Raw genomic sequence first — 10,321 nt, 5'->3', positions numbered from 1 at the left:
GGACGTGCTCGGTTAGAAGCCCTGGGGTAAATAAACTGCCAAGACCACACTCACCAGGAGTTGTGTGGCTTGCCTATACTCACACTTCTCAGTTGGTGGAGGCAGGAGGATCAGGAGTTCAAGATCAGCATTGGCTATAGCCACAGTATTTGTTCACCCTGAGTTACCTGAGACATTGCTTAACAAACAAAATTAGGTCTAGAGAGATGTCTTTGCAGCTAAGTGTGCTTGTTGCATACCCGGGTAACCCAGATAGCCTTCTTGTGTCTGTGAAACAGACAGGATTGCTGGTGCTTGCTGACTCCAGAGAGAGAGAGAGAGAGAGAGAGAGAGAGAGAGACGCTGCCTCAAAGGCATAGATGGAGAAGATGCAGAAGACACTTGGTTCCTTCTTGTGCACAGGCATGCATACCTCTCCCACACTTAGAGAAAATACTTAAGTAATTAATATCAAAATGTTAATACCAGTTCATATATTTTTATAGTTTTGTTTTGGGATTAGAATTCAAACAACAGTCATACATTGTCTCATTTCTTTTCCTCTGTAGGATTTTTTCTATACATCCCTCTCTCTCTCCATCTTCTCTTCACAATCTTTTATTCCTGGACAGTTTTTCTCAGTCTTCTCATCTCCACCTTCACGGTGTTTGCCCCCACTTGGATCTCCTATAAATCCCCAGATTATAGACTTCAGGAGACAACCACCAGCCTGTGCCACAGAGCTAGGCAGGGAGCAAGCCAGAGATGCCCTGCGCCATATGGCAGGGGCAGAGCGCAGCATCCCTGAGACCAGTCCTGAAATGACCTCAGACATCCAGACGCCCCAAGGGACACTAAAATGAGCAAGTTAAGCAGTAGAAAGATAAAAGAGAAAGAGAATCGGAAGGGTATGTGCACAACGAAGAGAGAAAGGACGGGGAAGTGAAGGGGGTAAGGAACAGCTTGATGTGTGTAGCTGATGCTGTCACCACGGCCATTGCCCATGCTGCCACTCAGGGACACGTCTGCACGGCCCTGCAGCATCAGGAGTCCGTTATCACCAAGAGTCAGGTGGACATCCCTGGTCTGCGGTGCCACCTGGGGCCATGCTGATGTCGGAGGGCTGTGCAGAACTGGCCTCACCCCTCCACTGGGCATCATGGGAAAGCTGGCGCCAAAGGTGTGTGAGCAGGAGAACCATCACGCTCCTCCCCAGCTGCAGTTCAGAGGAAAGCAGGCCCCACCCAGCCCAACACACACAACAGAGATGACCCTGGTTGCAGTGGTTGAAGATGAGACAGCCTGAGGGTGTGAGCCTGGGAGAGCTAACCCTGCACTCATCTGCTGTGTGGTGGCAGAGGGAAGGTGAGGGAGAGAGGCCTCCCCTCCTCTTGGCCCTGCCCACCTGCAGTAGTCAGTCAGGAGAGCTGACCACAGTGTCCGGAGAGCAGGAGGGCTGACCACAGGGTCCGGAGAGCAGGAGAGCTGTCTCTGCCCCTCACCTGTTGCAGCACTCAGAGTGGGGCCTGCACTTGAGTTGCTTAGTAGAGCTAGCTGGTCCTGAGGTCAGGGGATGGGAGGAGGGCCTGGGGCAGGTGGGAGAGTGGACCATGGGAGCAGGAGAGACCTCTGCTCTGGTAGATACAGATCCATAGCGAATCCTCCATGACACAGGGAAACAACAGAATGCCTGAGAGGTCCCAGTGAGGGTCCACTCTTGATAGAGTAGCAGAATCCAGAGGCCTCCAACCAGACCAGTGACTCAGTGCAGTGAACATTGGCAAGCAAAGACGTGTGGACAAAATGGTATATTGTGGGACACACTGTGACACAATATGATAATTTTTTTCTTTTCGAGGGGGGACAGGGTGGTTATAAGGAGACAGGAAAATGAGTGGGATTGGGACGCATGATGTGAAATTCACAAGGAATCAATAAAAAGTTAAATAAAAAAAAATAGAGACTTCAGTAGAGTTTTCCTGGCCTTTTCTCCACATAGTTTTATGGATGATATTGTATGAGTCTCTCCAGAATAAATAACTTCTGGCTGTCTTATGTTAACAGCCATTGATAATCTTTGCTTAAATCCATTATCTCATTAGGTGTTGAAAAGATAAATTATTTCTTCAATTATTAGCTGCTTTGCTTCTAAAAAGAAACATTTCCCTCTCAACAACTATTGGTCATGCAGGGGTTTGGTTTATATAGGAAAAGTAGGAGAGATTCTTGGAGGGTTTTCAAAAACAGTAAGATCCCAAGAGTCTTGAGAAAGTCTGAATATTTTTTCAGATGTATAGATACATAGCTATATATGTGTATAGTTGTATGTATGTACATATGTAATGTATATATGTATGTCCACATACATAAATAACTTGCATGTGTAACATATATAGATAAATAGACATAATGTTTAAAGGTCTTCGTCATGTGATAGTTTATTGGCATGGAACCTATATATTTCACTCGAGTGCTTTTGACACACTACCAAAAATCAGAATAGCATTCTTGTTTTTTCATATGACAAGTCATACCACTGAATCCTATGTTCCTTGCATCTGGACACTATCTCTCTCTAGTAGGTAAATGCACTACCACCACCACCCACACACACACTGACACACACATGCACACACAACACACACACAACCACTCTCACACACTCACACACAATCACACACATGATACATATACACACATAGACACACCACAGACACAAAGACATGCAGACAGACATACTACACACATACATACATGCTCACACACTCAATGCACATGACTACCACTCAGACGCACACTCTCTCTTACACACACATACACACATATACCACAGGCACACATACACATATACTATACACATACAACACACATGACTACCACTCACACACACCACAGACACAGAGACACACAGACATACTACACACACACACACACACACACACACACACACACACTATAAAGCACAACATCAGCTCAGACTAATCCTTCCATGTCAAACTTAGGAATATTGATCCCTTTTATTTTACCTATTCAAGTCCATTTCTATAACCCATTTATGCCCTGCCTCCAATTCTGATTTTAATAACTAGTTGAATTACTCTTTTCTTTCATTCTGCATCACATAGTCTAGTCTCAAAATGATGTTGCCACAACTGTTGTTGATATTCTTTCTCTTTTGTTGTTTTTTTTTTTTCCAAGTGGAACATTTTATTTTAAAGTCACCTGGGATGGGTTCTTGATGGACGCCATGCGACCAGCAGGGCACTCAGTGAAGTCTTCTTCCTTTAACTTGCACTGCTGTATATGAATGGCTATCTATATTGTAATTAATGACTATGTAACACTATTTAATTACTATGCAGCATGTGCTTCAGAAGGTCATAGCTCCCAAAGGAGACATTAAGAAAACTCACTTTGTTTCTCATTCCTAATGTAAGAATGCATGCACGCATGCATCAGAATCTTCTTGTATCCTTAATCTAACTTCGTGGGAGACGTAATAGCATATACAAGGTCTTCTCCTTGTTATGACCACGTGATAATATAATGTGTGAGTCCTCAGATCTCTGTCCTGAGAATATTTTAAAGACTTGCAGTGCTTTGCTGAAGTAAATGGCACCACAATAAATAATATTTGCAATCATTTTCACAGTTTTTCCAGTACTTCATTTCGGGAGAAGTCCCTAAAAACAGCAATCGTGTCAGTTTTTTTTTTTTTTTTCCTACTCAGAAATCCATCTCAGACTCTAATCAGGATTCCACTCGTAATGGTTACTGATTTTGTTTTGAGTAGAGGGATTTGGGCTAGGCTGCTGAATTCATAGATTCAGAACCTGTTTCTGTGGCAGAACTGTGAGAAGACGTGATGCCCCGAGTGGGATCACATACCGCTTTCCCTTAAAAAACAGTAAGATAAACTCCTCAAAGAAACTAGGCCCAGTGTTTAGAAGCCATCACTGTGATGGCATTGACGTGAGAGGTGTCACACCGTCACCACGGGCCAGCATTAAATTAGTCGTGGATATTGTCATCTCTTTCTGAGCATCTGCTTGGTTTCACTGTGTCCTAGTGTGGTCTGCTTTGCTGACATTACGACCTGGCATATGATGTGATTGAACATTAGTGCTTTAAACTATCGTTTATGAAAAGGGGGAGATTTGCTTGCCTTATACGGGAGGTGTCATGATTTCTATATCTTTACTATGAGCAAACATAGACCTTGCCAGTCAAGTATTAAATAAAACTCCAATTTTCATCAGAGAGACCTCATCCTGGCATGAAAGCTCAACCACCAGGGGGAGCAAACCAAAGTTCAGACTCTGGTGAGAAACCCACTTCCACAAAGAAAATAAATGGTGTCTTTCTGTGTATGTGTGCATGTGTAAGTGTATTCTCTCTGTCTCTGTCTCTCTGTCTCTCTGCCTCTCTGCCTCTCTGTGTCTCTGTCTCTCTCTCTCTCTCTCTCTCTCTCTCTCTCTCACACACACACACACACACACACACACACACACACACACGCACACTCTAGAAGATACTTTGGATCCTATTCCTAATGAAGCAATGGTTTTGTTTGTTGGCCTGATGCTTGTCCCATAGGCTACATTGGCTAACTAATGAGTCCCAGGGATCTGCCTGTCTCCAACTCCCCAGTGCTTGGACTACAAGTGTGTGCCACCATATGCAGATTTGTTTAAATGTGTGTTTTAAGGGATAAAATTCAGGCAAACACTTTGAAGCAACTCATCTCACCAGCCTGGAATCTCTCTCTTTTTTTAAACAATTAGACAAATGCTTAGAAATCATGACATAGTCTAAGATCTTTCCATACTATATAATATATAATGATATAGAACAGAAACAAATAATTTGAGTTAAAATAGAAAAAGATGTTTATAGAAATAATGTGTTTATTTTTAGTAGTGTAGGAAATCATACAGTCAAATTTTGGTGGCAAGCGGCTTTAAACACTGAGATATCTCACTGGCCCTGAAGGTCCATTTTTAGTATGGTATACATTTAGCACTCATCAACGAATTACAGATAAACAGGAATCACTAAGCCCTGTCTTTCCTACTTAATAGCTGGTAGCTTCTTGCCTGAGTGTTTTCATTTTATTATAGCTAAAATATCAGGGGCACTCTCTTATGTAACTAAGCCCACATATCAGGAGCGAGGGGAGATCTCAAGTGCAGTTGGATGAGAAATTTGGAACGGAGACTATAGAATTCAAGCAAGAGAGACTGTAACTCCCTGAAGAACAAAACATCGCAGAAAGAGAGCAGAATTCTTCAAGAACAGAAACTATGAAAATCACATTTCCCCCTAAATTATCACAATAGCTATTCTTTCTTTTCCCCAAGATATATGACCAGCTTTGCAAGGTCATAAAATAAATGGCTTCAAGTTCTATACTTGAAGTTACTCTTATTTTGGAGGGGGGATTTTTTCTATTACTGTAATTGCTTTGATTAAATCTTAAGACAAGTTAGAAGGAGCCAAATAACTAGAGAACTCACTATCCTATTAGCCTCTTAAGACAATTGTGAGGGTCACAGGTTGACATATGTTGTAAAAAGCCCAAATAAACATTTCAGACTTTATGAGTCAAGAGACAGAAAACAGTATGTCACAAAGGGACCCAGAAAACAAGACACCAATGGCTACGATGGCACTGTGTGCTTCAGTGCAACCTTAATGATGTCTACTCCCTCCTTCCTTCCTTCTTCCCTCCTTCCTTCCTTCTCCCCTTCCTTCCTTCCTTCTCTCCTTGCATCCTTTCTTTCTTTTTTAGTTTATCAAGACTCTGTCTCACTCATTTTATACCCCTGGCTACCTTGAAATTCACTATGTACATAGATGAAGCTGGCCTAAAAGCAGTCAGTCTTCCTCTCCCCCTCCTCTTCCTTCTTTTCTCCTCTTCCTCTTCTTCCTTCTCTCCCCCTTTCTCCTCCTCTTCCTTCTCTTCTTCTTCTTCTTCTTCTTCTTCTTCTTCTTCTTCTTCTTCTTCTTCTTCTTCTTCTTCTTCTTTTTCTTCTTCTTCTTCCCTCCCTCTCTCCCTCCTTCCCTCCCTCCCCTCTCTCATTCTTAATTTATGTCTACTAATAAGAAAATGGTAACTTTAATTTGGCAGTTATAATTCTGCCTAATCTTGGTTCATTGTAAATGCCCTCAGACACTAAACTGATTACAAATGCTCACCAGTGAGACATCTTTTTACCCTGTGGTCTCTACTAAAGCATGCCAAGGCAGCTTTAACCAACAGACTATATAGTGAATTGATTTCTGCAGGAGGATCCCATTACAGTTTGACTTCAGTTGTTTCAATGAGCTCTTTTCATGTCTTTACAAATGTGTCTCTTCAGTGATGAACACAAGGCACATATCACATCGGAGATCCTTAGTAGATAATTTCATAAAGAATTAAGCATTTCCTTCTATTCTGTTTATTGAGATTTTGGCCTACAGGACTTTAATTCACAGGATCAAAATTTTTAAGAACCCAGAATGAATAGAGCAAGGAATTTACTTCTGGCCATTCTATCCATCCTATCCCAACACCTATCAGCGATTGGTCTACTCAAGTGGCTGTATGCTCTCATTTGAAGAAAAACATTGAGAGGAAATCTTAAAATGGAGAAAACTGAATATTTATTTAATGTTTGGGAATGTTCATGGTGTTTGGTGACATGACATTAGTGACTCAGGGAATATTAATTTAAGCATTATTATTCTAAGACATGAAACCCACAAAATGCTATTTATCTCACCAATCATCTTTGACCCCATTAATGAGGTTATGGGTTGTCAACAGTAATTACTCCTGCATGTTGGTGCTCACAGTCTATCACTAGAAACTAGTAGAACACCTGCCTCCAGAACAAACAGAATTTTCAGCCTTGGATTCTTTCAATCATCTACTTCATGTCTTCATTTTAAATGTGAAACACTGAAGAGAGATTGAGGGGATTCATGTGGCTTTAAGGTAGGTCAGTGAGGGAGACATCATTAGAATAAATTCTTGGATCCAAACTCTAAATATAATGTTACAAATGACAAGTTATCGAGGGAAAATGCTATCCCATTAATCTATAGCTATTAAGCTTATATATTGAATAACACAAAAATTTGATGTGGCATTTGTTGTGGTGATTAATATAAACCATGGACTAGTATTAATCATTTCGGCAAACACCAGCATGGTCAGTCACATTTAGGCGAGTAACGTTTTCTGATCTACAATAACTGCACCAATAGTAAAAAGCATTACATTTTATGAAGTGCTTGGTTGGGAGCAGGGTGCAGATTATAATTTCAAGAGAACAGACGGGGGCACAGTTTGGGGACCAACTTGGTTATAGAGGCGATAAGGCTATCCAAATATTTGTTCTTATCCCATCTGTCTTCCTAAGGCGGCATGCTGTAAATGAGAGGGAGAAGGCCAAATTCATATGCTCAAATTTTTCAAGCTTAGTTGTAACCATTGTTATCACACCAAGCTTACCATGCGTTACGGCTAATCTGACAAAGTGACTACCGACACATTAGAGACAAGGCTGCTTTCAAAGCATGAAGTTTTAAATTTAAGACAATGTGTCTACTATGTCCATGTTGAACTTCTTCACAGCGTTATAGCCCACACAGGGTGGGCAGGAACGATTTTTCCTGTCAATCATTCCTCCATGCACACCTACTCTGTGTTTTGGGATGCTGAGCTTGTTCTAGCTTGGGAACTTGAGTTTCAGTACTTTGATTCTGAGGTCAATTGTATGACATGTGACTTGTCTGTATGTTAGCAGGCATGATGAAAGGCAGGCAGAGGACTCCGTTTCCTCCCTTGTATCTTTATTACAGTCATGATAATGTCTAGGCCAGATGACTGGGTCAACTTGTTCTGTGAATGATCAGAGAGTAAATATGCCTGTTTTGTGTGCTGTGGAGTTTTCCATTACAGCAGCTTACTTGATTCTGCCACTGTGGCAACAAAGTAGTTTGAGAAGATATTAAAATAAATAAACACAGCTGTGCTCCAAGAACACACCATTTCCAAATGCTGTCAATAGCTAGATTTAGCCCAGAGGCCAGCCTTTACCAAGCCCTGTCATGGAGGAAGAGACACAGTGTAGCTCCGAACTGACTCCAGTAGTTTTCCTTGAGATCTTTCTGGATCAGCTCATTCTGGCTTTAGTTGATTCTCAAAATGTGGACGTGCTCAGATACACACAACTTCTTGGACAACAAGCAACTTACAGACACAGGAGCTGACACCTCAACCTCACAGAAGCCTTTGTGAAAGCAACTGTTCACAGCAGGCCATGTGCCAATATGTTTAGAGTTATAAACAGGGCTCAAGATGCCACCAAACAATATCTCAGGCTCAATAAAGTCTCAGGACCATGACTGACATAAAGACACTATAGAAACCCAGGATTCTATTCACATTCCAAACTATTTCAATACTTAACATTGGGGGGGGGGCGTGTTGTTTGGTTTTTCAAGACAGGGTTTCTCTCTGTAGTTCCTGTCCTGGAACTCACTCTGTAATATAAATCAGGCTAGCCCCAAACTCAAAGAGATCTCCCATCTTAGAGCTGAGATTTAAAATGTGTGCTACCACTTTCTGGCCTTAACACTTTTCTTAGTTTGAGATTTTAATATTTATTGTATGTATATGTGTGTACATCCATGTTTGACACATGTGTGCACATGTGGCGGTCACAAGAAAGCTTGGAGTCTGTTTTCTCCCCCTCCTATTACTTGGGTTCCAGGGAATGAACTCATGCCATCGGCCTTACTGGTAGGTGTCTAAAACCTGCTGAGCCATCTCGCCAGCCCAACATTTTTCTTAACTGTAGGCAGTTTATCTTGTTTGTATTCAGATGTAGATATGTGTGGCTTAAGCTTAATGATGTAGAATTTTAGGTATCTTCTAACTCTACATTAATTTTCCTCTTAACTTTTAATCATTAAAATCATGTGGCCTTGGAATAAATATGCCAGGAATATTTTCCCGAAGTCACTAATGCCGATCTCTTGATCCCGTATTGTCCTGTTTTGTATTTTTCCTAAAGTCCACAGAAAGGAAATAATGGCTCACTCATACACACAGTCTCAATCTCTCCATTTTTACAGCTCACACTTTATGCAGGGCTGTCAGAGTTTTCTGAATTAAATGTGACTCGAGGCCTGCATTTGCTGACTGAGGAGGCTCATGGGTCCTATAGCTCATCCACCATCTTCCACTTGAGCTGTCACAGATGAGAGATTGGTGCCAAATTCAACCCAACATCGACCCTTCCCAGTAGTCTGCCTTCAACAACTCCTCCTTGTCAAATCCAACAGTTTACATGGGATTTACAGTGAATCAAGGACCCTGAAAGGCATGCGGGCATCAGTAATGCTTTTCCTCATAGCAGGAACACCTATCAATGTCCCACAGGGCTGACATTTCAGGCAGGCAGGGGGGAGATGATCAGAGGGTTTTTGTGTTGCTCTTTCTAAATGGATTGTTGGAAACTCCCAAGGCAAGGGGCTAAAAGTCAGTGTGATACAGCTATGCAACCCCCCAAAAACACTTATTAAATTATAAATTATAAAGCAGAGCCCTTGGATGAATGGTTCACAGAAGCAAAACAAGACCCCCTAGGACTGGTCCTCTGGGTGCAAGTGTAATTCACTGGGGCCCGGAAACTCCTCTTCTGCTTGCTGCCTAGAGAAACTTCTAGATATAGAATCAGAGAATGTTTGATCATGGATCAAGTTCTTAGTAGTTCTTTGGACTTTTAAGAGATTCTTCTAATGACAGGGGGCCACATATTGTTCAATTATACTTGGACAAATGACTAGACAACCAAACACAGATAAGATACTAGCTTTCTGGTCAGCTAGATCCAAGAAGTCTCCTCTGTGCACATCACAGTAGCAGGAAAGAAGAGAAATAGGGGTTAGGGATTAAACATTCTCTTTAAGGGATACCTGCAAAAATTTACATTCCTCCACTAGAGTCCTCTTCCTAAAGGTTCCAGCACCTTGTCCGGACCTGCCTCCTAGTGTCCAGTTTACACATATGAACCTTTCAGGGACATTCTTGATTGGCACCATAACATCCTTCATAGGTATATATTACGTTTTAATGCGGTCTCTTAGTTTCTCACCACAGGTTAGTTACCAACCACAAACGTAGACAAAATGAAGTCATTTGGCTAGATGGGAATTCCATTGAGACAGGAAAGGCATGATCAGTAAATATCCACACACACACTCCATCTGTCCTCCTTCCAGATAAAAGCAGTTTCTTGAATAAATCTCTCAGCACTTAACAGCTATAGAAAAATATTAATCCAGC

Source organism: Apodemus sylvaticus, chromosome 2, assembly GCF_947179515.1.
Source record: "Apodemus sylvaticus chromosome 2, mApoSyl1.1, whole genome shotgun sequence".
In the NCBI taxonomy this organism is placed as follows: domain Eukaryota; kingdom Metazoa; phylum Chordata; class Mammalia; order Rodentia; family Muridae; genus Apodemus; species Apodemus sylvaticus.
Note: the sequence above shows the minus strand (reverse complement) of the source record.